Source organism: Mus pahari, chromosome 2 (genome assembly GCF_900095145.1).
Source record: "Mus pahari chromosome 2, PAHARI_EIJ_v1.1, whole genome shotgun sequence".
Taxonomy (NCBI): domain Eukaryota; kingdom Metazoa; phylum Chordata; class Mammalia; order Rodentia; family Muridae; genus Mus; species Mus pahari.
The window spans coordinates 12,732,886-12,741,289 of NC_034591.1; the positions used below are offsets into that span (position 1 = coordinate 12,732,886).

Sequence of the window (8,404 nt, forward strand, 5' to 3'; positions counted from 1 at the left end):
ATATCTTCGAGGCTTTTCCCTACTTTTTCCTCTATCAATTTCAGTGTATGACAATTATTTTAAAGCAGTCATCAAGAGTGCCAAGTTCAGGACTCCTGTGTCCACTGGTTTTTGAGAAATAATACTCTAAGCCTAGCCTGGTTTACTCGACTGTCAGAGCAAGCTGTGTTTTCTCACTGCCTGTGTCCTATATTTGTTTTCCAATCCCTAATAGCTTGGAAAGATTTAAAATTAACTCAGACTCTGAGTATGGCTCTCACTGTATGATGCTTGACCTTCCCTAATCTTATCTTGCCCTCAACCCTTTGCCTACATAGCAAGCACCTGCTGCCCAGACATGCCTGCAACCCAAACCGTATTCCCATATGTCTCTCCTAGCTGGCAGATTAACACCAAGCACACAGACAAAGACTATGTCAAAACTGTTTGATCTCATTTTCATTTTCTGGATTTGAGGCTTTTATCCTGCCTTTTAAGTTATTTCTTGTTTAAATTGGCAGAATATATTTGAACTTTACACTCCTGCCATTGCTTGGAATTTACTTTTTATTTTCTTTTTCTAAAATAATATTGTTTATCTTTCATTTTATGTACATGAGTGTTTTGCCTGTAAATATGCTGCACAGTATGTATGTGTGTGGTGCCCAGGCAGGCCAGAATAGGGCACTGGATCCCCTGAAATTGGAGTAACAGACAGTTGTGAACAGCCATGGAGATGCTGGCAATTAAGCCCTAGTCCTCTGGAAGAGCAACACGTACTCTACACCAGTGACTCGTCTCTCCAGTCCCTCAACTGTTACTTTTTAAAGGTACAATTTCCTTCCGTTGTTTGCACTCATGATCTGTCTGTCCCAGCCTTCCCAGTCCTGTGATTACAGAAATTAGAGACCTCATTCACATGATTCTGGACTTTATTTTGGATACAAATATGCACAAGCTGGGGATCCTCACCAAGTAGATCACAAGTCACTTGAAGGGTATAGTCCTAAGCCATTGATTGAGCTAGAATGTGACAGACACTCCCAGGTGTTGAGAATGAATGCCAGAGAGAGCTGAAGGAGGTGGCACAGTTGGTGGAAGGAGCCATGACATACTTGAGGACCGTAGAAAGCAAGCCCAGGTGGAGTGGGGTGTGGTAGGAAACAAAGATGATTTTTCAAAGAGACTCATAAGGAAACATACATCAGGAGACTATATAACAGGAGAAGCATGGTTCGGGTAAGGTTTTAGTATGATGTATGAATCACTAAGAAAATGGGATTAAAATATATCTTGGGCCATGTAGTAGCATCTAGTACTGCAAATTTCCTTCAGTAAATTTTCATTCTCATATTTAAGTCAAAGAATAACGCCGTGTGCGGTGGCACAGGCCTTTAATCCCAGCACTCGGGAGTCAGAGGCAGACGGATTTCTGAGTTTGAGGTCAGCCTGGTCTACAAAGTGAGTTCCAGGACAGCCAGGGCTATACAGAGAAACCCTGTCTCGAAAAACAACAACAACAACAACAACAACAAAAGAATAGAACAGCCATTGAACAGAACCAGTTGGAGGTAAGACCAGAGTAAGCTGCTAAAGAAACTAGGAAGGAAATATAGAGCTGATTTAGCACGTGAGTATAGGAAGAAGACATTGGGAAAGGTTTCAGAAATGTGGACAAGTCCTGGAACACCGTGACAGTGAAATTGGTAGCTGGACCATGGCACACAATTAGCTAGTTGGGGAAACTATTCCAGGTTTGGGGACTAAGTGACAAAATTAAAGGAGGTGCCACTTGTACAGAAGAAAAGTGAGGAGAAGACATATGGTTAGCACTGTCTGAGTTTAAAGTGAACACAGGTTTTCTAGATGAAAAATCCTGAAGTTTTTGATCCATTTGCTTAATCATTTAAAATAGTATTAATATTTAGTACTTTTAATTCAGTGTAAAAATTGTACTTAGGCTGTTAAATCAATTAATACATGAAATTCACTGGTATAAGCACTATATACATATATGTGTGTGTATATTGTTTTTATATATGTATATATAACAATATTATCTATAATGTATGTATATTTATTAACTTACTAATTTTCTTGAATTACCCTATGAAATAGGTACATTTATCGCCCAGTTTTACAGTACAGAAGCAAAGTCACAAAGAGTTTTACTAACATGCCCAAATTCACAGACCTGGGAACTTTGGAAGGTCTCAGCTTACACCTATATGAAATGGTAATAAGAGGATACTATAACCAATCATTTATAATTATTTTCATTGAATACTAATCAGTTGTATAATTGTTATCATATTCCATTGTGGTTATCCAATGTGGTTAAATAAGCATATTCTATTTATTTATAATGTAAGAATTTACAGAGTGTAATTTATATGCAGAGTATAAATGATTGGTTTTACTGATGTCTAGGACAGATTTATGTACAGCAAGGCACACAGATCCGGAGGGTATTTCTCATTTATTTTGATGGAAGCACAGGCACCATGAAGTTTCAGAATGGCAAGCATGTGTATTGAAAGGATTTAGCCAGCTTTGAGTCAGTATGCAGCATGCCAGCGTCTGAAACTCAAGCACTGGACATAGAGATACCTGAGTAGAACACAGAGGACGTGCGTGGTCAGAGATGCATGACGTAGATCAAACAATGCTCTTAAGATCCCTTGGTGTGAGAGGGAGGCTTAGATAATGTGCAAACTGGAAAGAGAATTGCAGTGACTATATAAAACCACTTGAAATGTCTATTAGCCTGAGCCCTTTGCAAAAGTCCGTAGAAATTGATCTAAAACTATGTGCAGACCCATTCCCACTACCAATATTTGATGCATTTGAAGGAAAACAAAATGTAAGCATTAGGGAAGAGTTGAAAGTAGTCTTCTGTCCCTAAGTCTTATAAAACAGACCAAAATTTGTTTCTGTGCCATGGAAAATAACCACTCAGTATTCTCTTTTAATGAAAGACCATTCAGATGGATTCAATTGCTTTTGTTGACTCTACAGAACTTCTGCTTCAGAAATGCTCCCCTGTTACTATGTACAGAAGCTGTGGATGGGAGATTTGAGAAGATAAAATGCATCCTGGACACTCAAAGGGAATATTAATGGCTTAGGGAAAATAATGAGATGATTATGGTCAACCCTTGTATGTTTACCCTCCAGTGCAAAGATTTTATTTTCCTTTGCTTATCCTTCTGTTCCCTGGTGTTGGTTGGTTAAACAATGTTTTGCACTATACTGTCATAGGCTGCAGGGCAAGGGTGCTGCACACAAAAGCATAGAAGACAGAAGGAGTAAACTTTGTGTTATCTTTCAATCGAGTTAGAAGGAAACCAAGAAAGGAAATAAGAAATAGGCGATAGTTGGATCTCTTTTATTAGTCAGCCACAGCAACTACACCCAGAAAAGGGTTGAGGGGAATGTGGTCAGGCCAGAAAGACCATTGACTCTACAAATTGTGGTTGCTTACAAAATAAAAGCAGAAAGTTCACAACCAGACACGAGAAAAAGCCAATAAGCCCTTAAGAATATCTTTGGATAAACAATAAGAAATATTGATTTCAGAGTTCCCATTAATTTTATCTCGAGAAAGGTACTTATAGCAAAAGGAGTCTAGAAAACTGAGCATGGAAGAAAGCTTGTCTATGACTTTTGCATGCATGGAAGGGGAGAAAAAAGGACTCAGACATGGCTGGCTTAATGAATGAACTTGGACAGAATCACTGGAGAATGTTCAGTAACTATGAGGTGCCCATCAGAAGCATTTTTCTAGTAAATCTTAGAGCTAATTTTGAGTGGATGCAAAAAAATGAAAGTAAATGAATAAATGTCTATAAAAGATGCTACCAAATCCAAAAGAATGAAAGAATGAAAAGAAAGGAAGGAAGGAAGGAAGGAAGGAAGGAAGCCTAAGGCCAAGGGTACTGAGATAGGTAATTCTCTAACAACTAACTCCATATTTTATTGAATTTTTTTCACAAATCTCTGTGCTTTATGGATAATGCACGTGGATGTTTTACAAAGATTGTGAAACATGAGATGGAAGAACCTCATTCTTAAATTATTCAAACAATTTATTCTAACTAATTGGAGTTCTCAGTGAACATTTCAGATCAGAAAACCTTTACTTGCATTTTGAAATGAGAAAGAATCTATTTAGTGGGTGCCTGTTACTGAAATACTGCTGATTCCAGCAAGTGAGGCTACAAAGGGCCTTGCCTTTATGAGACTGTCATTTTAGCCAACTGCACCCACTCTGAGCAACGCTGTCCACCTCTGAATGGGTGTGGAGGCAAGTCTCACATCACAGAACACAGACTTAGTCAACATTGCCTGCCTTCCCCGTTCTAAAAGTTCCCTAGCATTGTAAAAGGAAGCCAGACATTTCATCAGGAAGCAAAACAAACAACTCTGCCCCATCCCGATTTATGTTGCTTCCTTAATGTCTCCATTGCCTGTTTGATCCATTTTTTCCTTCAGCAGCTTGCTCCAGTGTCTATGGAAACAGTTTAGGAAAACTGTACAAATACTTTCAATGTTTTCATCATTAATGTTTTGTTTTTGTTTATAACTACTTCAGAAAGCTTTATTCTATATGAGCAAAACTGAGAAGTTATGAAAAGATATTGCTTAGTTAGAAGAGGCCAAGACAATCTAGTAATGCTCTGTATTGCCTAGAAAAGACACCACAGTACTTATTTCATGAGTAGGTGAGTCTAAAAGACAAAAATCCCATCACCAACTGCTGCTTTATGCTTCACTCACGAAATCACATCTGGGAAAGACTGGTTTGCTCATTTTATATTTGGGATTCTAAGCCATGGAATTACTGTATCAAAAGCTGATTCTATTATATCATTTCTCTACCTCCCAGAACCAGATGAAGCAAGTGCACTTTATGATGACCTTGATTCCAACCCAAATAAAGAAGTACAAACTTTCCAGAAAGGACAAAAAACCAGTATCTAAGTGAATTGTAATCAAATTGTAATGATCTTAATTAAATCACATTTTAAACATGAAAGAATGATTGATAGTCCACTTTGTGCTGGTGGTCATTTTCTTTTGTCCAGACAGAGACTCATTCTGTACCCCAGGATCTGTGGCATTCCTGATGGGAGTGTGAAGAACGCATCCTCTATGCCCCAATATACTTTTGAATTTGCTATAAAAATTTTGAAAGTATAAAATGTATACTTGAAATATTTGAAGACAATGTATATCAAGGACAGATAATAATAATAACAATAATAAATGTCAAAAGTTGTCCTTATTACATTTTTTACACCTTAGAAGCACTGAAAGGCGAAGCAGTTTATTTCTAGCAGAACATGCTCTGGCCCTTGATGAAGACAGCCAAGTTGTCTCATATGTCCCTTCTATCGCCAGTTTTCTGTCATTTCTTCTTTCATATGGTAGTGCTTCTGTGACCAAGATATCTGGACACATCACACCTTCAACTACTTAGTAGAAAATTACAAAGCACCTAACTAAAAATGTTATGTAATTTTGCACATGGTCCATTTGTGAAGGACACAAAGTAGAATTTACCCTATTCTTCTCTTCTACAGAAGCTTATTGGCGCTAAGGGTATAGCTGCGCATGAAACCCAGGGTTTGATCTGCAGCATCACATAAAGGTGCTTGGAACCCCATGCCTCTAATTCCAACAACTGTGAGGTAGAGAAAGATGATCAGCAGTTCCATGTCCTCTGTCTACATAATGAGTTTGAAGCCAGTCTGTCCCGAAACAAACAACAAATAAATGACTAGGATCTGTAGGAGACTGTTCACCCCCCATATGCACTTCCAGTGTCTTAGCTATTTTCTGCATTTCTACACAAAACAAACAATATACTAGAACTGTTTACTGAACTTAATTCCTTCTACATTCCTGTGCACTTAGAGTATCCTGTTTTCACTAATTGTTTATAAGAGAAAGGGTTTCTAGGACTAAACACTGTTTCTGGTATCCCGTTGTAAAAAGTAATGCACACCATAACTTTCTCCAAACAATGCTGTCAGGAAAATCACAGTAACTCACAAACACATTTACAGAAATTCTTTGTCCTTAACATTTCCCTTTTATCCAAAATGGATTTTTTTCTGACATCATCTGCTCCTTCCTTCTGACATCATCTGCTCCTTCCTTCTCCTCCCTTCCCACCTAGATCGACTCCCTTTCTTTATCTCATTAGAAAAGAAAGAGAATTCTAAGAGATAATAATAATTATAACAATTCATATAATATAAAATATAAAACAAATAGTAACACATTGGAATTGAACAAAACAAACAGAAGGAAAGAGTCAAAGAGAAGCTACAAAAAACAGAGGTCCACCCATTCACATATTCAGTAACCTCATTAAAAAGCTAATCTGGAAGCCATAGATGACATGATTTATATATAAAGGGCCTGGTGCAGACCCTCAATTTACAGAAATTCTTAATTTTAAATTCGGTAAATTTTTTCCATCAAACATAAATAACTATGACGGTAAATTTATAGACACTTAATAGTAATATCTGATTAAATTTTTAAGTGTTAATGAAGAGTTGGCTCCAGAAGCACAACGAACCTCAGTCACATCAACCATCTTACAGCATGTTGTCTTTGCTGTCACTGAATGGCCAACCCTATACTTCCCTGTGGCACTAACTTTGCAGCACTTGAAATATTTTTTTCATTTGTTTGTTTTTTGTTGTTGTTTTTTTGTTTGTTTTCTTCTAACAACAAACCACCTTCAGAGACCTGGAGCTTGTCATTTGGCTCCTCTTCCCAAGTGATGCTGTTTTACTATCCTCTGCTTCTTGATTTCCTTTCTAAGTTATCAGATCAGCCCATTACAAAGCTGTTGTTGCCCTTCCTGAAAGGATCCAGTTTCAAATAATTAGTGCTTCTGGAGTACATCATTTAGAGATATTTCTCCTTCCCATTCTCAGGCTCACAGGAGTCTCACTGAGCCACAAATCCACTTGTATTACTTAGGTACACCTGAGAAGAAGGCAGGTGGCCTGTTTGTCTCCATTTGATCCAGATTCCTTCCAACCAGAGAGGTACACAGATGTCTACACTTTTATAATAATAAGCCAGAAGTAAGCAATCATGCCATTCTCCAGAGACAAAAAGCCAGTGAGTGACCTTTTCCCAGTTAAGAAACATATCTAATTCAGTCCTAAACCCTACAAAATAGATAGGAAAGAGTGAATTGCCTTTTTTGCACTAGCAGCTATTCAATTCATAAGTAAGTACACAGTTGAGTTTACTTCATGAAAAGTTGACACTTTAGAATTGTTTACTTGGCTGTACATGAAACACACCTGCAGAAAAATATCTGCTATATAATCAAATCTTCCACTGACCTACAAAGGACATACCTGGGAGACAGTAGTCAATGTAAATTGTGTGATCACCAATGATCAGTGTGTCCTTCCCATTCTTTCTAGGAGTTAACTAGCTAAGAGTACAAGCTTTCCCATTACTTTTTATGCACTAAATCAGGAGTGACAGAAAGCCAGAAAATGCTTTCAAAGCCTGTAAACAAACTCTATTCAGTCTGATTTTTAAGAAAGACTTTTTGTAACCTCAAAGCAAAAATTATGAAGTCTAAATCATGGTTTTTAGAGTAATACGACCAAAATATTAATATTCAAGAAGGTCCAAAACTTAAACAGATTTCAATAAGATATGAAATTAGATTTAGGCATGAAACATAAATTTGGAAAATAAAAAGAAATATAAAATTCCAGGATAAATCTGTTTCCACAAATTCTAAAAAGAAAATGAACCCTATCCCCCACCCCCCCGGGCCAAAAAAAAAAAAAGAAAATTACAGAACAAATTGTGAGACTTGGCAATGTAAAATAAGGGCTCAAAAATAAAATGTCCCTATCTCCTTAACTACAAGCAAATAAACTTCTTAAGAGAAGTATTGCAGATTAATTATTATACCAGATGGCACACATCAGAAGGTTCACATAATTAATTCATAGATAACAGGATATCAACTACAAAGACACAGACAGCTATACCCCTAAATAAAATTTCTGCTCACCAACTTCTAGAGCAGCTTGCTTGCCCAGTCACAGGATCTTAAGATTGGCTTCAGGGAGACTGTCGAAGGAGACACAGAAAGTAAACATACCATTTCCACAGCGGAGCAGCTGAGAATTCTGGGAGGAGGCACGGGTCTCAACCATTCATCTATCTTCTAAGTTAGCCTGACACCTGGCAGCCATTGACATCCTGAGCATTCCAGTCCTTCAGACCCACGCCTACCAGAGATAAATATAGGTCTCCGACACCTGAGCCAAATGAAATGAAAGCTAAAGTGAAAAATCACCCTTATTTTGTGCCTCAGTTGAGGAAAATAAAACCCTTAATCCTCTTTCTGCTGAAACCCTGTTGTGTT

At 37.6% G+C, this 8,404-nt stretch overlaps 1 protein-coding gene across 1 annotated transcript in view; it reads right to left on the bottom strand.

The window, feature by feature from the left end:
- The window catches only part of Cd36 (CD36 molecule), an 89,489-nt gene extending 81,368 nt beyond the window's left edge, over positions 1-8,121 (bottom strand). Inside the window, exon 1 of the mRNA XM_029534903.1 lies at positions 8,048-8,121. The gene's annotated coding sequence lies outside the window, so the exon portion shown is untranslated. The remainder of the gene's footprint in view (positions 1-8,047) is intronic.
- Positions 8,122-8,404: the final 283 nt, after the last annotated feature.